General features: G+C 44.7%; 1 protein-coding gene across 4 annotated transcripts in view; it reads left to right on the forward strand.

The window, feature by feature from the left end:
* The window catches only part of SARNP (SAP domain containing ribonucleoprotein), a 68,036-nt gene that overhangs the window by 35,284 nt on the left and 8,786 nt on the right, over positions 1-23,966 (forward strand). The window contains exon 10 of one of the 4 annotated variants that reach the window (XR_004439821.1): positions 18,767-18,824. The exons of the other annotated variants lie outside the window; for them this stretch is intronic. The gene's annotated coding sequence lies outside the window, so the exon portion shown is untranslated. The remainder of the gene's footprint in view (positions 1-18,766; positions 18,825-23,966) is intronic. 4 annotated transcript variants of the gene reach the window in all.

The raw sequence follows: 23,966 nt of genomic DNA on the forward strand, positions 1-23,966 counted from the left end.
CCCACCCCCCCTCAAACAAAACAAAACAAAACAAAACTCAAATAAATAACATCTAGCTGGTTTGTTCTCATTGATCACCAGCTGGGTTTTCTGTCTTGTGCTTGACTGGTTGTTTTTCCTCCCTCTGTTTCCCGTGCCTCCCAAGAGAAGTAGTGGGTCAGTGCCGTTGGTGAAGGACAGAACTTAGCCTGGCACATAGGAAACCGTTTTTATTTTTCTTTTAAGACAGGGTCTAACTCTGTCACCCGGGCTGGAGTGCAGTGACGCAATGATAGCTCACTGCAGCCTCAGCCTCCTAGGGTCAAGTGATCCTTCCGCCTCAGCCTCCTGAGTAGCTGGGACTACAGGTGTGTGCCACCACACCCAGCTAATTTTAGTATTTTTTGTAGAGATGAGGTTTCACCATGTTGCCCAGGCTGGTCTTTTTGAACTCCTGGACTCAAGCAGTCTTCCAGCCTCAGCCTCCCAAAGTGCTGAGATTACAACCGTGAGCCACTGTGACTGGAAACTCATCTTCGAAAGGAGTTTGAAGCCTAGGCAACATAATGAGACTCTGTCTTCTATAAAAAGTAAAAACAAATTAGCCAGGTGCAGTGTGGCACACGCCTCTGGTCCCAGCTACTTAGGAGACTTAGGAGGGAGGATTGCTTCAGCCTAGGAGGTCAAGACTGCAGTGAGCCATGTTCATATCACTGCATGCCAGCCTGAGTGATGGAGCGAGACCCCATCTCCATAAAAAATTTTTAAAAAGAAGAGAATGGGAGATGGATAGAGGGAATAAAGCCAGCTCAGTTAATATATTTGTAGTCAAGGGATATTAGTTTTGGTAAAAACTAAGTCTGGGCTTAGTGCTATAGTATTAACTGCTGTGTTAATTTGAGTGGATTGTTTTGTATTTTTCAAACATTGGCACCTCGGGAAGGAGGAACTTGGTACTTTAGGACATTATAGGAAATTCATCTACATGGGTATTTAAAAAACAAAACAAGTCTAATCCCAGGCACTAAGCAGAAAACTGGAATGTGGTTGATATTCTTTTCTTTCCCCAGGAATGTGAGGGCGGTATATGTTACTGATCCTTGGTTACTAATAGAAGGTACAAGCATCTTATATCATTATTGACCTTAGTACATCTTCCTTTTTTATGTATTAGAATAGTACCAGGATTTTTCTACTTCCAGCCCTTCCTATAGGTAACTGTCCTAAAGAGTTATCTCAGCCGGGCGCAGTGGCTCACGCCTGTAATCCCAGCACTTTGGGAGGCCGAGGCGGGCGATCACAAGGTCAGGAGATTGAGACCATCCTGGCTAACATGGTGAAACCCCATCTCTACTAAAAATACAAAAATTAGCCGGGCATGGTGGCGGGCGCCTGTAGTACCAGCTACTCGGGAGGCTGAGGCAGGAGAATGGTGGGAACCCAGGGAGGTGGGGCTTGCAGGGAGCCGAGTTTGCACCACTGCACTCCAGCCTGGGCGACAGAGCGAGACTCCATATCCAAAAAAAAGAGTTATCTTAAGTCCAGTAAACCCTGAAGGATACTTTTCCCAGGTTTATGATTTTTGCCACGCTTATTTTCTGATGGGTATGATCTGTGTTAACACAGTGTCACAATATAAAAAGTTTAGACTGGGCACAGAGGTTCACACCTGTAATCCTAGCTCCAGTACTTTGAAGTGTCACTTGTCCCAGGAGTTTGAGACCAGCCTGGGCAACATAATAAGATCCTATCTCTACAAAAAATAAAAATAGCCAGGTATGGTGGTGAGTGCCTGTAGTCCCAGCTTCTTGAAAGGCTGAGGTGGAAGCATTGCTTGAGTCCAAGAGGTCAAGGCTGCAGTAAGCCATGATGGCATCACTGCACTTTAGCCTGGGAAACAGAGCAAGATCCTATCTGAACAACAACAAAAAAGAATATAAAAAGGTTGAAAATAGACTATGCCTCTACTGACTTCTTCATGAGGCTGGTGACTAGAATATTCTTGGGTAGCTGCAGTGATCATTGTCATGAACCTTTTGTATTACATTTTTTATCACCATTGGTAGGAGATGAACCACTTCACAGTAAGTGAGATATTGGATGTGCCTTTTTTTGTTTGTTTGTTTTGTTTTTGAGATGTTGTTTCGCTCTTTTGCCCAGGCTGAAGTGCAGTGGCGCGATCTCAGCTCAGTGCAACCTCTGCCTTCCGGTTTTAAGTGATTCTCCTGCCTCAGCCTCCCGAGTAGCTGGGATTGCTGGCACCCGCCACCACGCCTGGCTAATTTTTGTATTTTTAGTGGAGATCGGGTTTCACCATGTTGGCCAGGCTGGTCTCGAACTCATGACTTTGTGATCTGCCCGCCTTGGCCTCCCAAAGGGACCTGCCTTGTTTGTTAGGAGCTTGTCACTTAACTGCATTGAGGTACCAAAGAGGAAGCTGAGACAAAGTCAATTCACAGTACAGACGGGCACCAGTCTTCTAGCATACAGATTTCATTGTAGCTAACTAATGGCATGCTGTTCTCAATTCACTCTCTGGAGGGCCTGTTGTATTCTATCTTCTATTCTCCCACCATCTGAAATAAGTGAAGAAATACTTGTTTGTTCCTTTGCTTCTGTGCTGGGTTTTGGTGTAGAGGTTAGTCATTGGGATGTGGAAAGATGAAAGAAGTTCATACAGCAGTCCTTCCTTACCTGTTGTTGTGCTTTCTGTTGTTTCAGTTACCCTCAGTCAACCACAGTCCTAAAATATTAAGTGGAAAATTCCAGAAACAGTTTATAACTTTTAAATTGCACACTGTTCTGAGTAGCATGATAAAATCTTGCCCTGTCCTGCTCAGGTATGTGAATCATCCCCTTGTCCAGCATATCCCTACTACTTCCCCATTAGAGCAATGTCTTGTGTTGAAGTAACTGTTATTTTACTTAATATTGGCCCTAATCCACAAGAGTAGTGATGCTGGCATATTGTTGTAATTTTTTTTTTTTTTTTTTTTGAGACGGAGTTTTGCACTTGTTGCCCAGGCTGGAGTGCAGTGGCGTGATCTTGGATCACTGCAACCTCTGCCTCCTGGGTTCCGGTGACTCTCCTACTTCAGCCTCCCAAGTAGCTGGGATTACAGGCATGTGCCACTATGCCCAGCTAGTTTTTAATTTTATTTTTATTTATTTATTTATTTTTTGAGATAGAGTTGCTCTGTCGCCCAGGCTGGATGGGGTGCAGTGGCACAATCTCAGCTCACTGCAACCTCTGCCTCCTGGGTTCAAGCAATTCTCCTGCTTCAGCCTCCCGAATAGCTGGGATTACAGGCATGTGCCACTATGCCCGGCTAATTTTTTTTGTATTTTTAGTGGAGATGGGGTTTCACCATATTGGCCAGGCTGGTCTTGAACTTCTGACCTTGTAATCTGCCCACCTTAGCCTCCCAAAGTGCTGGGATTACAGGCATGAGCTACTGCGCCCGGCTTTATTTATTTATTTATTTATTTATAGACAGACAAGGTTTTGCTCTGTCACCAGGCTGGAGTGCAGTGGCATGATCACAGCTCACTGCAGCCTCCACCTCCCGGGCTTAAGTGACCCTCCCACCTCAGCCTGATGAGTTGCTGGGACCACAGGTACACACCAACACGCCCAGCCAATTTTTTAATTTTTTTGTAGAGACAGGGTCTCACTATGTTACCCAAGCTGGTCTCAAACTCCTGGGCTCAGGTGATCTTCCCGCCTTGGTCACCCAAAGTGCTGGGATTACAGGGTTGGGCCACCATGCCTGGCCTGTTCTATTTCATTATTGCTGTTAATCTCTTATTGTGTCTGATTTAAAAATTAAAATTGCAGGTAAAAACAGTATATATAGAGTTTGGTACTATTTGAGGCTTCAGGGGGTTTTGGAATGTATCCCTCTTGTATAAGAGGAACTACTATACTTGAACCCCTTCAAGATAAAAAAATGCAGTACTCTTGCCCACCCTCCCAGTGGAACAAACTTTGAGAGAGTGGTAAAAGGAGCTGTTTAAAGGGGAAACAGGCCAGCACAGTGACTCACACCTGTAATCTCAGCACTTTGAGAGGCCGAGGCGGGTGGATCACCTCAGGTCAAGAGTTTGAGACCAGCCTGGCCAACATGGTGAAACCCCATCTCTAGTAAAAATACAAAAATTAGCTGGGTATGGTGGCTCACGCCTGTAGTCCCAACTACTATGGTTTTAGAAGTTGGTCACCAGCCTTCTCAGAGGGTCTGTAATTAGGATTTGTTTGTTTAAGTATGGCTGTATAAACCTTTTCCAAAGGAAGAATGATGGGGCCATGCATAGGATATTACCAACATGGAACTTTATAAACCTAAGGAACCATAAACTATGGTGAAGAGTTTGGTAGAGTATCTTTAAAGGAAGTAGTGGTAGAAGAATTAGATCCCAGAATAGGTTGGAAAAGTAGCCTGCTTAGTAAGTTTGGGTTCTATTCAGATATACTCAAGCAGCAGTGCCTAGGCTTGGTGTAAAATTTAATTCTCCATTTCTCTTTCTTATACAGCCATGGGACCAAGAAAAACGCAGATAATAGATTTGTAAGTGGAAAAAAACAAAACTAAATGTAGGTGCCTCAGCCATTGATACCTCACTGATCAAGAGCTTTTGGGGGAATTTCCCCCCTCCTTCATCCTAGGTTATTTCAATAATTGTTCTTTTCAACTTAGATTAACCAACAAGAAAAGATTACTCTATGGTAGACAGAGATAGCAATTGAGAGAGTGGATATCTTAGAAGATAAATTTCAGGAAAAGCTAAAACTCAACCTCATATAGTCTTTAGGATTTCTTTTTTTTTTTTTTTTTTTTTTTTTGAGACGGAGTCTGGCTGTGTCGCCCAGGCTGGAGTGCAGTGGCGCGATCTCGGCTCACTGCAAGCTCCACCTCCCGGGTTCATGCCATTCTCCCGCCTCAGCCTCCGAGTAGCTGGGACTACAGGCGACCGCCACCACGCCCGGCTAATTTTTTGTATTTTTAGTAGAGACGGGGTTTCACCGTGTTAGTCAAGATGGTCTCAATCTCCTGACCTCTTGATCCTCCCTCCTGGGCCTCCCAAAGTGCTGGGATTACAGGCTTGAGCCACCGCGCCCGGCCGTCTTTAGGATTTCTTAGATAATGTTTCTTGGAGTTTTTTGTTTTGTTTTGTTTAGTTTTTTTGTTTTTTTGTGTGTTTTGTTTTGTTTTGTTTTGCTTTGCTTTTTGAGACAGTCTCACTCTGTTCCCCAGGCTGGAGTGCAATGGCATTATCTTGGCTCACTGCAACCTCTGCCTCTCAGGTTCAAGCGATTCTCCTGCCTCAGCCTCCCGAGTAGCTTGGATTACAGGTGCGTGCCACCACGGCCGGCTAATTTTTTGTATCTTTAGTAGAGACAGGGTTTCACCATGTTGGCCAGGCTGGTCTTCAACTCCTGATCTCGTGATCTGCTGGCCTCGGCCTTCCAAAGTGCTGGGCTTACAGGCATGAACTACAGCACCTGGCCTCTTGGAGCATTTTTAAGACTAAACAAATGTTTAACCTCTCTTTTACATTCCCTTTTCATTCATAATACTTTGAAAATAAATATTGGGCCTTTTCAAGGAGAGATACAATGTGTAATCCTATATCTGTTTTCTTCTTTGTCTCCTCCCCTTCAAGATAAAAAAATGCAGTACTCTTGCCCACCCTCCCAGTGGAACAAACTTTGAGAGAGTGGTAAAAGGAGCTGTTTAAAGGGGAAACAGGCCAGCACAGTGACTCACACCTGTAATCTCAGCACTTTGAGAGGCCGAGGCGGGTGGATCACCTCAGGTCAAGAGTTTGAGACCAGCCTGGCCAACATGGTGAAACCCCATCTCTAGTAAAAATACAAAAATTAGCTGGGTATGGTGGCTCACGCCTGTAGTCCCAACTACTTGGGAGGCTGAATCACGAGAATTGCTTGAACCCTGGAGGTGGAGGTCTCAGTGAGCTGAGATCATGCCACTGCACTCCAGCCTGGGCAACTGAGAGAGACTTGGTCTCAAATATAATATTAAGAAAAATAGACCAGGCGTGGTGGCTCATGCCTATAATCCCAGCACTTTGGGAGGCTGAGGCGGGCGGATCATGAGGTCAGGAGATCGAGACCATCCTGGCTAACACGGTGAAACCCCAACTCTACTAAAAAATACAAAAAAAAAATTAGCCAGGCGTGGTGACGGGCGCCTGTAGTCCCAGCTACTCAGGAGGCTGAGGTAGGAGAATGGCGTGAACCCGGGAGGCGGAGCTTGCATTGAGTTGAGTTCGCGCCACTGCACTCCAGCCTGGGCAACACAGCAAGACTCCGTCTCAAAAAAATAATAATAAATAAAATAAATAATAATAATAAAGAGGAAACAATAGGGGAAACTCTCTGACCTCAGTTTATTCCATCATCTGGTTCTTCATCTGGGTCCCTGCAGAGGAACAGAACTTGTCTTTTGTCTGTAACACAAATACATCATCTCCCTCCCTTCCCAGTTTCCCCTACACCCACATATCTCACTTCCTTTTATTATGGGTCCAGTCAGTGATGTCAATTATGTGCACCATTCAACTGCTGTTGAACAAGTTGGCTATAGGAATTTGGAAGAGCGAAGAGGCAGAATGGAATTTTTCTCTCTCCTGACTAGAGCAAGACAATGTATTCTAATTTCAACCAGAGAAGTAGGAGACAGGATTTTCTTTGCTCAACTTCGCCTTCTACTGTCCGACTATTCCCTGTAATCCTCCAACACATACTTTTTACCTAGCCAATGTATGAGGAAAAAATTGGACAAGAGATGTTGGAAATAAAAATTGAACATTTTAAGAGGAAAAGTTTGGCCGGGTGTAGTGGCTCACACCTGTAATCCCAGCACTTTGGAAGGCTAAGGCGGGTGGATTGTGAGGTCAGGAGATCGAGAACATCCTGGCTAACACGGAAAAACCCTGTCTCTACTAAAAATATAAAAAAATAGCAGCACGTGGTGGCATGCGCCTGTAGTCCCAGCTACTTGGGAGGCTGAGGCAGGAGAATCGCTTGAACCCGGGAGGCAGAGGTTGCAGTGAGCCTAGATCACGCCACTGCACTCCAGCCTGGGTGACAGAGCGAGACTCTCTCTCAAAAAAAAAAAAAATAATAATGAAGAGGAAAAGTCTTTAATGTTTAGGGAAACAAGGTGAAATTTTTGATGCTATGTCAGCATTCATGGCTGGCAGTTTGTGCTAAATTTATGGTAAACTGGGTATTTGGGAAAGTTCTGTTAGATGTTTAGACTTCCCTGAAGGTGCATAGCTGAGATCATAAAGCTCTCGTACCTTTTAATTTTATGTATTTCTCTCTCATTTCATTCATTGAATTTGCACCTGAAGAACTTCAGGTAAAGAAATTTGTAGTAAGAAAAAACTCTTTTCTGTTTCCCCTGGTCAATACCCTCTCCATAATGTCTTTGCATTCCTTTGTCTAACATGTCAGAATTGATGACTTTGATAAAAAAACAAGTTTTATGCCTCTCTTTGGCCCCCTGTTCATCTTTGCCACAAGAGTAAACACAGCCTGAAAGAGAGAGGAGTGGTGGATTCTGTTAAGTCTGTTTTACTTTTCAATATGCAAGAGTAAACACAGCCTGAAAGGGAGAGGAGTGGTGGATTCTGTTAAGTCTGTTTTACTTTTCAATATGTTCAGTCGTTTTTGCCAGCCTCTTTCTTGAGATGGGCTTATATATAACTCTGGGTAAGAGTTTTTTCTTTTTTCTTTTGGAAGTACCACTCTTAGTACATAAGGTAAATAATTTTAAAAATTACATTATATCTGGTTATATATCCAATTTTGGGGTGATAGATAGTTGGCCTGGCCTTTCTGAGTGAAGCAATATCTATCCACGCTCCCAGATACTCTCCCCAGCTGTGGTGAAATGTGAGCTCTCTGAATCCAAGTATACTCAGCCCTCTGTATCCATGGATTCTACATCTGTGGATCAAAAGCATTTGGGGGGAAAAAAACAACAATAAAAAATAATACAAGTGAAACAGGATCGTATAACAGCTATTCATATAACATTTACATTCTATTAGTTGTAAGTACTCTGGAGATGATTTAAAGTATATAGGCGGATGAGCATAGGCTATATGCAAATACTATGGTTTTTTTGTTTTTGTTTTTAAAAGATACGGTCTCACTGTCTTATAGAGTGCTGTGTCCCAGATCCTGGCTCACTGCAGCCTCCACCTCCTAGGCTCAAGTAACCCCACCTCATTCCCCACAAGTAGCTGGGACCACAGGCATGCACCACCACACCCGGCTAATTTTATTTTGCAGAGACAAGGTCTCCCTATTTTGCCCAGGCTAGTCTCAAACTCCTGGGCTCAAGCAGTGCTCCTGCCTTTCAAAGTGCTTAGATTACAGGCGGAAGCCACTGCACCTAGCCTTATGTCATTTTGTATAAGGGACTTGAGCACCCACAGATTTTGGTATCTGCAGGTGGGGGCAGGGGTGGTCCTGGAACCAATGCTTCTTGGATTCTGAGGGACAACTGTATATCCTTCAGAGTCTCTATGGGAGGAAATAAAGTGGTATTGGGGAAGGAATTTTTTGGCATATGTGTATGTGATTAATTTTTTTGATAGGAAATTTTGGTTAAAGGCTCCTCATGTTGTGAGAGCTACAGCAGAATGGGAATGTTTAAAATGTATGTTAATACTTGAGAGGTTTATACATGTGGGTTCAGTTAAAATAAGATTGAACAATTATGGGATAGTTCATTTTCTTATGTACTCACCAAAGTAGCAGAGTTGCTCTTCATGACAGATACCTAAAGGAGGTCAGATCCCATAGTATTTTGGAGGTGGAGGTGGGGACGAGGCAGGACATCAAATTGGAGATACTTTAAGGGGATTACTTGGTGGTGATGTTTGTAAATTAGCAAAGACCCCATTTTTAATATAATATGAAGTCCCTTGTTAAGATCTAGAAAATTTTAACTCCTTTTTTCCTCTCCCCTTCCTTTGCTACTCTTTTTTTCGTAGTTTTTTTTTTTTTTCTTTCTTTTTTTTTTTTTTTTTGAGACAGTCTCGCTCTGTTTCCCAGGCTGGAGTGCAGTGATGTGATCCCAGCTTACTGCAACCTCTGCCTCCTGGGTTCAAACAATTCTCCTGCCTCAGCTTCCTGAGTAGCTGGGACTACAAGTAGGCACCACCACGCCTGGCTAATTTTTGTATCTTTGGTAGAGGCCGGGTTTCACCATGTTGGCCAGGCTGGTCTCAAACTCCTGACTTCGGGTGATCCACCTACCTCGGCCTCCTAAAGTGCTGGGATTACAGGTGTGAGCCACCATACTTGTCCATCTCTTTTTCATTTTTTTTTTTTTTTTTTAATTTAACCTTTTAACTTCCAGAGCAGATTCTTAGGACAGAAATAGAAATGTGTGGCCGGGCGTGGTGGCTCGTGCCTGTAATCTCAGTGCTTTGGGAGGCCAAGGCAGGCAGATCACGAGGTCAGGAGGTGGAGACCATCCTGGCTAACATGGTGAAACCCTGTCTCTACTAAAAATACAAAAAAAGTTAGCCGGGCGTGGTGGTGGGCACCTGTAATCCCAGCTGTTTGGGAGGCTGAGGCAGGAGAATGGCTTGAACCCGGGAGGCAGAGGTTGCAGTGAGCCAAGATTGCGTCACTGCACTCCAGTCTGGGCGACAGAGCAAGACTCCACCTCCAAAAAAAAAAAAAAAAAAATACAAATAGAAATTTGTTTTCAGGGTGTTGTACACTTGGAGTTTGTAACAAATATTAAATCTGGAAGTCCCTAGCAGGGAGATATGTAACTGAGAAGATTATATTTGAAATACTTGATCTGGACTTTATTTTATTTATTTATTTTGAGGGAGTTTCACTCTCGTCACCCAAACTGGAGTGCGGTGATGCAGTCTCAGCTCATTGCAACCTCCACTTCCTGGGTTCAGTCGATTCTCCTGCCTCAACCTCCCGAGTAGCTGGGATTACAGGTGCATGCCGCCACGCCTGGCTAATTTTTGTATTTTTTTCTTTAGTAGAGACGGGGTTTCACCATATTGGCTAGGCTGGTCTTGAACTCTTGACCTCAAAGTGATTCACCCGCCTAGGCCTCCCAAAGTGCTAGGATTACAGGTGTGAGCCACCGTGCCCAGCCCCTTGATCTTGACATTAGAAAGTAATTATTGGTAGGGAGTTTATTGGGGTATAGAGGAGGCAGTTACAGAATTTGCATATCATACCCATGCTTAGGTATGAGGTGGTTGAAAAGAAGGAGCAATTAGAAATGAACAGAGGTGGTACAGTGGCTCGTGCCTATAATCCCAACACTTTGGGAGGCCAAAGTGGGAGGATTACTTGAGCCCAGGAATTGAGACCAGCCTGTGCAGTATAGTGAGACCTTGTCTCTACAAGAAAATAAACAATTAGCTGGGCGGGGTGGCATGCCTGAAGTCTCAGCTACTTGGGAGGCTGAGGTGGGAGGATTGCTTGAGCCAGGGAGGTCCAGGCTGCAGCGAGCTGTGATCGTGCCACTGCACTCCAGCCTGGGTGACAGAGCGAGAGACTCTGTCTCAAAAAGAAAAAAGGGCCAGGTGCAGTGTCTCATGCCTATAATCTCAGCATTTTGGGAGGCCAAGGTGGGTGGATCACTTGAGGTCGGGAGTTTGAGACCAGCCTGGCCAACATGGTGAAACCCCGTCTCTACTAAAAATACTAAAATTAGCCGGTGTGGTGGTGGGCACCTGCAATCCCAGCTACTCAGGAGGCTGAGGCAGGAGAATCACTTGAACCTGGGAGGTGGAGGTTGCAGTGAGCAGAGATCACACCATTGCACTCCAGCCTGAGCAACGAGGAAAACTGTCTCAAAAAAAAAAAAAAAAGAAGAAGAAGAAGAAATCCCATTTTGCCTTTCCCCCACTTTATTGATATTCCTCCTTTTCCTTTGTATCAGTTCTGTAGGAAAAAATGCCTTTGTGTGCTGCCACCTAGTTGCCTCCCTCTTTTCCCCACATAACTGCAGTGTGCCCTGATCTTGTTTTGGCATGTTCTTCCTGTATTGAACTATGATGAAAGATTCTCTCTGCTTTTCTATTTGAATTGTAGGAGAGCAGTAAGACAGGTGTGCTACCCAGAATCCTCTGTGATTTCGTCACAGCTCTCTTTTTACCCCTCACATCTCTGCGACTGAAATAGTGTTTGTAGGAAGCATAAACTTTGGAATACCCTTAGCATTTATAGGAGATAATTGGAGCAGGATGGGAGTCTTCTTTGGACTTAATGAGAAATTTTAAAAAGTTATTTGGTCTGTATTTTTTCAAAGCTACTTGAAATTGGCCCCAAATAATGGTTGCACATAAGGGTTACGGGGAACCTTTTAAAATACAGTTCTGTAGGCCTTCCCTTTTGAGATGTCGATTTATTAGGTTGGGTTGTGGCCTGAAATCTGCATTTTTAAATACTTTATATGAAAATAATCTGGTTTCCTAGTGCTCACTCTTAAATTTCTGAATGGTCAGTTAACTGTTGTCCCTTCTCTGTATGTTTTGGCTAAAACAGCATACACCTCTCCTGAAAAGTTTCAGCTTCCCAGGCTGGGCACAGTGGCTCATGCCTGTAATTCCAGCACTTTGGGAGGCCGAGGTGGGCAGATCACCTGAGGTTGGGAGTTAGAGACCAGCCTGGCCAACATGGAGAAACCCTGTCTCTACTAAAAAATACAAAATTAGCCAGGTGTGCTGGTACATGCCTGTAATCCCATCTTCTCGGGAGGCTGAGGCAGGAGAATCGCTTGAACCTGGGAGACAGGTTGTGGTGAGCTGAGATTGTGCCATTGCACTCCAGCCTGGGCAGAAAGAGCAAAACTCTGTCTCCAAAAAAAAAAAAAAATTTCAGCTTCCCTCTACTGACTTCTTGACATTTCTGCCAGGCTCTGCGTCACTTATCCTTAAAAGCAGCAGCTCCTTGGCTTTTAAGAGAGGGAGATAGGGACTTTTAATAGAAACTTGATTTCTGGGGGTCTCAAGTGTGAAGCCTTCATTTCCTCTACCTGCCTTGCTTTGTCCTACAATCAGCTAGAGCAAGACCAAAACGACCTCCTCTGGGGTTGAAGAGGAGTGGGGGTTGGGGAAAGAGCTTGATTTGGACAAGAGAAAGAAAAGGTGGTGGAACCTAGTGAGCGAGTAGTTCTTACCTGACTGTGTTCTTGGGCTTCAAATCCTGTGAAGATAAGAGGAGATATGATTCCTGGTGTTCTCTTTAAAGTTCCTAGCACCCTACCAGCCCTAGAAAGTTGATACTGATCTCACACTTGAAAGAGACTATTGAGAGTAGGTTAAGATGGTTATATTGGGGAGGTGTGTTAGGTGTATGTGTGTGGATAGTGTTAGAGTGTCTCTACCATATTATTTGCTAAGGTGGTGTACTTGCTGCTAGTCTAGTCTCTCACCTTCATCTACTTAAGCTCTGTGCATTGATTTTTGGGATCACCGTATGTTCTGTTGTCTGGCTGGCATAAAGGCTCGGGAATAAACAGTTTCAGAAACTGGGGCAGGGGAGGTGACAGCTGTGTTTTTAAGCATCCAAGTGTTTCTGAGAGAATAACCATCAGTTGCTGTCATTCATCCTGAGAGTATGAAATTGGAAGCTTGCTTACCCTGGAGTGTCTCATAACCTTTACCTCTGGGAAGTCAAGACCATGTCATCATTAATCTACCATCGCCTGAAAGCCCCCAGGCTCTGCTTTTCATCCTGCCATCAGTCATGTGGCACTGAGATTCAAGAAAAGTGGCCAGGCCGGGCGCGGTGGCTCAAGCCTGTAATCCCAGCACTTTGGGAGGCCGAGACGGGCGGATCACGAGGTCAGGAGATCGAGACCATCCTGGCTAACACAGTGAACCCCGTCTCTACTAAAAAATACAAAAAAATTAGCCGGGTGAGGTGGCGGGCGCCTGTAGTCCCAGCTACTCCGGAGGCTGAGGCAGGAGAATGGCGTGAACCCGGGAGGCGGAGCTTGCAGTGAGCTGAGATCCGGCCACTGCACTCCAGCCTAGGCGGCAGAGCCAGACTCCGTCTCAAAAAAAAAAAAAAAAAAAAAAGAAAAGTGGCCAAAAGGCTCCCTCTTTTCCTTTTTCCATACTACCTTGCATTCCCTTGGAAATCAGACTGGCCTGAGAACTATTAACATCTTAATATGGTAACTCATTTACAGAGGGGGGCAGTTATTTGTTATTTTTGTGAAATATGACATCTTAGCTCTCTGTCAACCTCTTTTCTATCACTCTAGGGAAAAGACTTCTGAGGGGGGAAAATAATAGCAGTACCTGAGCTCCCCTGAAATGCTTCTTGCTGCTTGTAAGGATTTTTCTCACTGGACTCTTTAGATTGGAATTTCTGCTTCTCACACGTGGTATAAGGAGGGTTGATAAGTGAGTGAGCTTGTTACACTTGACCAGGAACAGTGCCTGGCTTGGTTAATTCTTTTGGTTGCAGAGAATAACGATGTTTCATATTTGAATCCAGTAAAAGTACTCATGTTTTATGTTCTTGGGAATTACTGAGTTCAAATTCCCTAATGATGCTTGGGTTACACTTTGCTTTGTTTATCCTAGTTTCTTTTTATATGATCCGGAGTGGCACTGGTAATAAGATTGAAGAAGGTGGGCCAGGCGCGGTGTCTCACGCCTGCAATCCTAGCACTTTGGGAGGCTGAGGCAGGTGGATCACCTGAGGTCAGGAGTTCGAGACCAGCCTGGCTAACATGGTGAAACCCTGTTTCTACTAACACACACACACACACACCCTCCCCACCCCACCCCAGCCAGGCATGGTGGCACGTGCCTGTAATCCCAGCTACTCGAGAGGCTGAGGCAGGAGAATCACTTGAACCTGGGAAGCAGAGCTTGCAGTGAACCGAGATTGCGTCATTGTACTCCAGCTTGGGCAACAAGAGCGAAACTGTCTTAAAAAAAAAAAAAGATTGAAGAAGGTGATGAAGAAGGTGAATGCTTTCAACACACAACCCATGGGGTGCTAATTAAATCAAATTGGACCCCTTTTGGCAGAGTAAATAGCCATGGCACACAAGCAAAGAGCAGTATTCTTTATTGTATTTAGGTTAAAATTAGTAAGATTCGAAAAATGTTCTCATGAATTTGAATCTTGAAGACACAGGTTGGGTTTAGAAAATAAAGTTAGAACTCCATTTTGGGTAGACATAGTAAGGGTACTCTGCTGTAAAAAGGGAACAGACACTTTAGAAAATATCTGTGGTATTCAGCTGCCAATTGTTGCATCCGATCTTACTTTTGCAACTTACTTCCTGGCTACAGTATATATGCCATGGAAATCATTGCTAAGAAGCCTTAATTTAAAATTTCTAGTTATAGGCTGGGTGTGGTGACTCACGCCTGTAATCCCAGCACTTTGGGAGGCCGAGGTGGGTGGATCACTAAGTCAGGAGTTTGAGACTGGCCTGGCCAACATGGTGACACCCTGTCTCTACTAAAAAACAAAAATTAGCTGGGTGTGGTTGCAGGCACCTGTAATCCCAGCCACTCGGGAGGCTGAGGCAGGAGAATCATTTGAACCCAGGAGGTGGAGGTTACAGTGAGCTGGGATTGTGCCATTACCCTTCAGCCTGGGCGACAGGGCAAGACTCTGTCTCAGGAAAAAAAAAAAAAAAAATTCAGGGCCGGGCGTGGTGGCTCGTGCCTGTAATCCCAACATTTTGGGAGGCTGAGGTGGGTGGGTCATGAGGTCAGGAGATTGAGACCATCCTGGCTAACACAGTGAAACCCCGTCTCTACTAAAAATACAAAACAAAACAACAACAAAAAAACTAGCCAGGTGTGGTGGCAGGCACCTATAGTCCCAGCTACTCGGGAGACTGAGGCAGGAGAAAGGCCTGAACCCTGGAGGCGGAGCTTGCAGTGGGCTGAGATCTCGCCACTGCACTCCAACCTGGGTGACAGAGCGAGACTCCGTCTCAAAAAAAAAAAAATTGTAGTTGTAACCTGGTAACTCTTATCCCATCTCTTTTTTCTTCTCAGGACAGTAAGTATTTTAATGTTTATAGAGGAGTACCTTCTAAAGAGACCAACAGCAACTTTGTAACTAACTGCACTTCATCTTGCTTTCTAAATTCCTATCTCTGTTTCTGTGTGTTTGCTTTTCATCTCTGGATCTCATGTTTTTCTCTCACCTCAATACTTCTGGCCTCTCTCTTCTAATAGAAAAACAAGTACTCCTCACCTTACGATGTGGGTTATATCCTGATAAAAACCCATCTTAGGCTGGATGCAGTGGCTCATGCCTGTAATCCCAGCACTCTGGGAGGCCGAGGCAGGCGGATCACGAGGTCAGGAGATCGAGACCATCCTGGCCAACATGGTGAAACCCCGTCTCTACTAAAAACACACACACAAAAAAAATTAGCCAGGCATGGTGGCGGGTGCCTGTAGTCTCAGCTACTGGGGGGGCTGAGGCAGGAGAATGGTGTGAACCCGGGAGGCAGAGCTTGTAGTGAGCTGAGATCGTGCCACTGCATGTCAGCCTGGGCAACAGAGCGAGACTCCATCTTAAAAAAAAAAAAGACCATCTTAAGTCAAAAATTCGTTTAATACACCTAACCTTTTGAACATCATAGCTTAGCTAGTTGACCTTAAACATGCCCAGAACACTTATATTAGTCTACATTTGGGCAAAATCATCTAACACAAAGCCTATTTTGTAATAAAGTGTTGAATGTCTCTTGTAACTTATTGAATACTGAAAGTGAAAAACAGAATGGTTATATGGATACATCAAGTACAGTTTCTACTGAGCATGCATCGTTCGCTGTTGTAAAGTTGAAAAATCTTAAGTCAAAGCATCGTAAGTTGGGGACCATTTGTATGTTCAAAATCACTTGCTAAAGACAGGCCAAACATTTGGCTCCAAGCCTTATGGCAGCCAGTAGAAAGGGAAAGCACAGTTGCGCTGTTTATGGTTATTCACAGGATTCAGAAGGTAAAAACTAACAAGTTGCCTAAGAAAAGCATAACTCTTTTGGATCTGGGGGCTAGAAAGAAAATTTCCCTCATGAGTCCTCATAATGCAGTTATGTAAAGAACAGTAGGCCGGGCGTGGTGGCTCAAGCCTGTAATCCTAGCACTTTGGGAGGCCGAGACGGGCGGATCACGAGGTCAGGAGATCGAGACCATCCTGACTAACACGGTGAAACCCCGTCTCTACTAAAAACTACAAAAAACTAGCTGGGCGAGGTGGCGGCGCCTGTAGTCCCAGCTACTCGGGAGGCTGAGGCAGGAGAATGGCGTGAACCCGGGAGGCGGAGCTTGCAGTGAGCTGAGATCCGGCCACAGCACTCCAGCCTGGGTGACAGCGCGAGACTCCGTCTCAAAAAAAAAAAAAAAAAAAAAAGAACAGTAGTATACACCTTTATAGTAACTTGGTGAATTCATAAGCCTCATGAAGTTAAGGATCATATTCCTTAACTTTATCTTATTCGTCTCTGTATTCCCAGTACCTGACCCAAAGTAGATACTCATTTGACTAGTGAATGAACGAATTAATTTTATGGCTGCAGTGCTATTGAAAATGTTGATGTGGCCGGGCGCGGTGGCTCAAGCCTGTAATCCCAGCACTTTGGGAGGCCGAGACGGGTGGATCACGAGGTCAGGAGATCGAGACCATCCTGGCTAACACGGTGAAACCGTGTCTCTACTAAAAAAAAAAATTCAAAAAACTAGCCGGGCGAGGTGGCGGGCGCCTGTAGTCCCAGCTACTCGGGAGGCTGAGGCAGGAGAATGGCGTAAACCCGGAGGCGGAGCTTGCAGTGAGCTGAGATCCGGCCACTGCACTCCAGCCTGGGCGACAGAGCGAAACTCCGTCTCAAAAAAAAAAAAAAAAAAAAAAGAAAATGTTGATGTCACATAATTCAGTGAAAGAGATTCCGCAGGGGCCTTTAGAGAACCTGGGATTGGATCTACATAGATAGATTCAATCCTCTCATATATTACCTTAAATAGATATCTTTTATTGGTAGTCATTAATTATTAGGGTTTATGAAATCAGTAAAGCCTAGCAGCCCAGATTTTCAAGGTCTGAGAAAGAGAAGATAGTTTGACCTGGCGTGATGGCTCACACCTGTAATCCCAGCACTTTGGGAGGCTGAGGCGGGTGTATCACTTGAGGTCAGGAGTTTGAGACCAGCCCGGCCAACATGGTGATACCTCATCTCTACTAAAAATACACAAAATTAACTGGGCATCAGGCTCACGCCTGTAATCCCAGCTACTCGAGAGACTGAGACAGGAGAATTGCTTGAACCCAGGAGGCAGAGATTGCAGTGAGCCAAGATTGTGCCATTGCACTCCAGCCTGGGCAACAGAATGAGACTTTGTCTCAAAAAAAGAAAGAGGCTGGGTGTGGTGGCTCATGCCTGTAATCTCAGCACTTTGGGAGGCTGCGGCGGGCAGATCACCTGAGGTCAGGAGTTCAAGACCAGCCTGGCTGACTTAGCGAAACCCTGTCTGTACTAAAAATACAAAAATTAGCCTGGTGTGGTGGTGGCGGGCACCTGTAATCTCAGCTACTCCAGAGGCCGAGGCAGGAGAATCTCAAGAACCGGGGAGTCGGGGGTTGCAGTGAACTGAGATCACACCACTACACTCCAGCTTGGGCAATAGAGTGGGACTTGGTCTCAAAAAAATAAATAAGAGGGCCGGGCACGGTGGTTCACGCCTGTAATCCCAGCACTGTGGGAGGCTGAGGCAGGCGAATCACCTGAGGTCAGGAGTTTGAGACCAGCCAGGCCAACATGGAGAAACCCTGTCTCTACTATAAGTACCAAAAAAAATTAGCTGGGCATGGTGATGGGCACCTGTAATCCCAGCTGCTTGGGAGGCTGGGGCAGAAGAATCGCCTGAACCTGGGAGACAGAGGTTGCAGTGAGCTGATATCGCGCCATTGCACTCCAGCCTGATGACAGAGTGAGACTCCGTCTCTAAATAAATAAATAAATAAATAAATAAATAAATAAATAAGGCGGTGGGGAGGGAGGGAGGGAGATGGTTAATAGGACTTTGTGGAGAAGACTGATTTTGTCCAGTAACTGTTCTTCCACAACCCAAAATTTAACCCTTAGTCATCTGTCCAAGTATATACTCATTTTTCTTGCAGCTAAAGGGAGTTTTCTTGTTGCCTTGGTAATGGATCTGATTCTTACCAGCCTTTGGTGATTTCGCTCATTTATTTATTTGTTTATTTGTATTTGTATATTTTTGAGACAAGATCTCACTCTGTTGCCCAGACTGAAGTGCAGTGGTATGACAATGGCCCACTGCAGCCTCAACCTCCTTGGCTCAAGCAGTCCTCCCCCAGCAGCCTCTCGAGTCTCGAGTAGCTGGAACCACAGGCATGTACCACCATGCCCAGCTAAATTTTTTTTTTTTTAAGTGATGGGATCTCAATATGTTGTCCAGGTTGGTTTTGAACTCCTGAGCTCAAGCAATCCTCCCACCTCGGCCTCCCAAAGTGCTTGGGATGGCGGGTGTGAACCACCATACTAGGCCACCATGATTTCACTTCTTATCTAGAAGAATGAATAGCATTGTTAGCTTAAATTTTGATTGTGATCTCAAACTTAGTTTCAAGGACCAGGAGCAATACGGCAATAAAAGTAATAGCTAACATTTATTAAATACGTTTTATAGTTCCTGTGTGCAAATGTAATTTGTATCTTAGAGCAGACTTGAATGTCTGTCTTTTCTCTTCCAGGTATTGTTTTCAAGGGCTCAGTTTGGAACTGTATTCTACAATGGAAAATACAATGATAGTAAGGGTATTTGGTTTTATTAAATATAGACCCTGGGGCTGGGCATGGTGGTTCATTCCTGTAATCCCAGCACTTTGGGAGGCAGAGACTGGGAGGCAGAGGCGGGTAGATTGCTTGAGCTTAGGAGTTCAAGACCAGCCTGGGCAACATGGTGAAACCCTCTCTCTACAAAAAATACAAAAATTACCTGGGTGTATTGGCTTGTGCCTGTGGTCCCAGCTGCTTGGGAGGCTGAGGTAAGAAGCTCCCTTGAGCCTGGGAGGTGGAGGTTGCAGTGAGCCGACATCAAGCCACTACACTCCAGCCTGGGTGACAGAGCGAGACTGTCTCAAAACAACAACAAAAAAATCAAAAAACCCTAAAAACTATGCTTTATGTTCTTATATAGGTACTCTCTCCTCTTTTGCACAGTTATTTCTCATTTTTATAAATGAGATCTTAAGGAAAGCAAACAAGGCAGATATTGCACAGTTATTTCTCTTTTTTATAAATGAGATCTTAAGGAAAGCAAACAAGGCAGGTATTGGGTACCATGAGGGTTGCATATATTGAAATTACTGGCATCCGTCAGTTGCTTGGCTTGGTGTTTTAAATCTTGAGAAGGAAGAGGAGGGAGGAATTGAAATGTATGGATTAACCTGAACTTCCAATGCCTGTGTTTGGCCAGTAAGGACAGTTTTCTTTTTAATTTTGTGTGCAAGTTGTTTGTTTTTAGGAGTATAGATTTGATAGGAAATAAGGGCACTTCAGACTCAAGCACTTCTCTTCTCACACAGCAGTAGGCATGGGAAGAAAAAAGAGATTTGTTAGTAGTTGAGGATTTGAGGGAGGGTAGTGGGGGAGGGATGAAGAAGGGAAAGGTTTGCAAATGCATGTGACACTGGGCTAGAGGGGTCACTGCTGCCTGCAGATGCCACAACCCCATTTGTGCACTTGAGCATGGCCTGAGGGAGCATTGGCCTGATGAATGCAGAGAGACATGCGTTTTGATCGAGGTAATTTCCCTCAGATGGGTTTTGCCATCCCATGAATCAAAACCTGTCAGCAAGGAGCTAAAGATGGAGTGAAGTTTATTGTACATTTGTTTCCATGCGACACCGTCACGCTAGAAGGGTCAAGTGAGAGAGATCATTAGAACTGTGTTGATTTACTGGGCCCAGTTGTGCACTTTCCCTGCAGGGAAAGGAGGAAAGAGGCTTTAAGAGAGGAGCTGAGGGGTGCTGGGTGGGGAGGGAAGGGCAATCTATATGTGGGGAGTTGGGGAAAAGATGTATTGTTGTTGTTGTTGTTTCCCCTGGAGCCCCTGATGGGTTTAGAACAGATGCTCTGCCTGTATCTCTGGAAGAGGCACCAAAGATCTTATAAAGAGGGAAGCTAGACTGGGTGTGGTGGCTCATGCCTGTAATCCCAGCACTTTGGGAGGTGAGGTGAAAGGATTGCTTGAGTCCAGGAGTTTGAAACCAGCCTGGGCGACATAGCAAGACCCCTGTCTCTATTTAAAAAAAAAAAAAAAAAAAAGCCAGGCATGGCACATACCTGTAGTCCTAGCTACTCAGGAGGCTAAGGTAGGAGGATTACTTGAGCCCAGGAATTCAACATTTCGGTGAGCCATGATCATGCTATTGCACTACAGCATGGCAACAGAGTGAGGCCTTGTCTCTTAAAAAGGTGGGGAGCGAGGCAGGTGGCTAATGGAGAAATCAGACTCCCCATTTCAGGATATAGCAAAATAAAGAACCAGGAGCAAAACTGGCCCGCACATTCCAAGTGCATACATTGGGGGAGGGCGTGGCCTCAGGGTTTGTGCTAATATAATCTCTGAGTTTCAAAAGTCTTATCTCCTTTGTGATTTGAACTTGCTGAAGTACTGCTAGTGCTAAATTGAATGGAAAAAAAGTTTATAATGGTAGTTTAACAAGATAGTGGTCTAGTCTTGCCTCTCCACAAGAAGAGAGCCTCCATTTATTTTCCTGAAAACTGTTTCCTACTTGGCCAGGAGACTTAGTGAAGATATATCAACTAGAACATTCTAGAGGTTCTCAATTTGAAATCTCTATTTATATTCTATATTCACTTTATCTTAGTGGTAGTAGATTAAGAAAACTTTCCCTCTTGACTTTGTTAGTAAAAAATGTGGTGGGACTTAATGTTTGTTGGAAACCTTATTCTTGTTTTTTTCTTGTGAGACGGAGTCTGGGCTCTGTCACCAGGCTGGAGTGCAGTGGTGCGATCTTGGCTCACTGCAACCTCCGCCTCCTGGGTTCAAGTGATTTTCCTGCCTCTGCTTCCTGAGTAGGGACTACAGGCGTGCGCCACTACGCCCAGCTAATTTTTGTATTTTTTTAGTAGAGACAGGGTTTCACTGTGTTGGCCAGGGTGGTCTCAATCTCCTGACTTTGTGATCTGCCTGCCTCGGCTTCCCAAAGTGCTGGGATTACAGGCGTGAGCCACTGCGTCCAGCCTTATTCTTATTTTTAGTCTTATTTTTTTTGAGATGGAGTTTTGTTCTTGTTGCCCAGGCTGGAGAATGTCGTGATCTCGGCTCACTGCAACCTCCGCCTCCTAGGTTCAAGAGATTCTTCTGCCTCAGCTTCCTGAGTAACTGGGATTACAGGCATGCATCACCACACCTGGCTAATTTTGTATTTTTTAGTAGAGATGGGGTTTCTCCATGTTGGTCAGGCTGGTCTTGAACTCCTGACCTCAGGTGATCCACCCGCCTCGGCCTCCCAAAGTGCTAGGATTATAGGCGTGAGCCACCGCACCCAGCCTAATTTTGTGTTTTTAGTAGAGACGGGGTTTCTCCATGTTGGTCAGGCTGGTCTCGAACTCCCAACCTCAGGTGATTTTAGAAAATCCTTCCTGGAATTTTCCCAAAGTGCTAGGATTGCAGGTGTGAGCCACTGCTCCTAGCCCCTTATTCTTTTATTACATCTCAACAAATAGAATAGCCAATGAGGCAAAATTAGAAACAGATTCAGCTGAGAAAAACATTAGTACAAGATTACTAACTGGAGCCCTTTCCCTAGATACTGTTATTTATAAATTGTAGGTATATGGTAAGCTAGAAAGAAGGGGTCCTAGTATTCTTGACCTGATTATTTGAGTGAAGTAATTAAAATTTACAAGTTTTTTTAGCTAAGGGTTCTGATGATCCTTCTTCCTTCTGAATTAAGCACTTAATTGTCCTACTGTTCTTCCAAAGAAATACTTAAGTGAGATACCTTGAGGAGGTGGTAAAGCTAAGAAAGTGGATTGCTGAGTAAAATGTCCTGGATTCCAATCCTTGTATTATTTGTGAAATTTTGGGCGAGTCACTTAATCTCTTCAAGACTCAGTTTTCCTATCTATGGAATGAATTTAATTATAGTGCCTACTCCATGGGATTATTATAAGAAGTAAATGATGCCAGGTACAGTGGCTTACACCTGTAATCCCAACACTTTGGAAGACCGAGGCAAGAGGATTGATTTGAGCCCAGGAGTTCAAGACTAGCCTGGGAAACATAGCGAGACCCCCTCTCTGCAAAAATGAAAATAAAAGTAGTAAATGAGCCTGGGTGCGGTGGCTCACGCCTGTGATCCCAACACTGTGATTAAATGATAACTTGTATAGTATTTTTAATTGCTTTGTAACCGTCATTCTTTCTTAGGTCCCTTCCTACTCACTAGAAAGCAGATGCAGCAAAAGGGAGAAAATGAACATCTTTCTCAAGCTGAAAGTGTTAAAGACCAAGACAGTACTCCTGCCTGCTGTGTTCAGACAGGTGGACTAGTTAAATTGAGCACAGAAAGCTGGATAGCTGCCCTGCTTTTAATTTGTACAGGTGGCTGCTGTGGCCACAGGGACAAAGGCAACTCCTTAGTTGGGGTTGAGAGTAGAGGCATTGAAAAATTCCTGTGTTTCTGTAGGTCTTTTGGTTACCTTTGCTTTTGACCCTGTAGTTTTGGGACACCCAGAGAGACAGCCTGCCTATGGACTGTAGGAATATAATTTCCTTGGGGTTTAAAAACAAATCCAGCTCAGAAGCACCACACAGACATTCTTTAAAAGTTGGTTTGAGGCCAGGTGCGGTGGCTCACACCTGTAATCCCAGCACTTTGGGAGGCTGAGGCGGGTGGATCACCTGAGGTTGGGAGTTCGAGACCAGCCTGGCTAATATGGAAAAACCCCGTCTCAACTAAAAATACAAAATTGGCCAGGCGTGGTGGCGCATGTCTGTAGTCCAGCTACTCAGGAGGCACAGGTTGCAGTTAGCTGAGATTGTGCCACTGCACTCCAGCCTAGGTAATGAAGTAAGACTCTGTCTCAAAAAAAAAAAAGAAAAAAAGTGGTTTGTTTGAACTCTTTTGAGACGGAGTCCCGCTCTGTCACCCAGGCTGGACTGCAATGGCATGATCTCAGCTCGCTGTAACCTCCGCCTCTCGGGTTCAAGCTATTTTCTTGCCTCAGCCTCCCAAGTAGCTGAGATTACAGGCACCTGCTGCCATACCTGGCCAATTTTTGTATGTTTATTAAAGACAGGTTTCACCATGTTGGCCAGGCTGGTCTCCAACTCCTGACCTCAAGTGATCTGCCTGCCTTGGCCTCCCAAAGTGCTGGAATTACAGGTGTGAGCCACCGTGCCCTTGTTTGAACTCTTCTGATCTGTCCTTCTGTTGGGTTAACTTATGTAAATAAAGTCAAAGAAACTGTCCTGCTCTTTAGTGAGGATGGGTACATGTGTAGGGAGTAGAGGGTCTCTTGAGATTATGAGAGAATGAGATCTTTGTATATATATGCCAAATTTTAGAAAATCCTTCCTGGGGGAAAGACACCTGAGGAACCTACCTGATTTCAGATGTTTTCTAATCCTGAGGCTGAGCTTCTGATGACTGGTGATAAAATGTGAGGGGAAGGTGGAGAAAGAGAAAATAACTGTTAAAGTGGGCTAAATAAAGTGGTAGGGTTTAGGTTCTGATAGGAAAATATATAGACTCTTATACTGAACAGTGTTGGACATGAATGATGTCCAACACCTAGGATAATGGCCAGCTCCAACTCATGGTAAACTGAAATATTGTCTCATTCCCAGGCAGACATCATGAGTTTCACAGTTGGAAAATGTCCACAGCATCTCTCTTAGAAAGTTGACCGTGGCTG

The sequence above is a fragment of the Trachypithecus francoisi genome, unplaced genomic scaffold, assembly GCF_009764315.1.
Source record: "Trachypithecus francoisi isolate TF-2019V2 unplaced genomic scaffold, Tfra_2.0 Lachesis_group11, whole genome shotgun sequence".
NCBI classification, from domain to species: Eukaryota; Metazoa; Chordata; class Mammalia; order Primates; family Cercopithecidae; genus Trachypithecus; species Trachypithecus francoisi.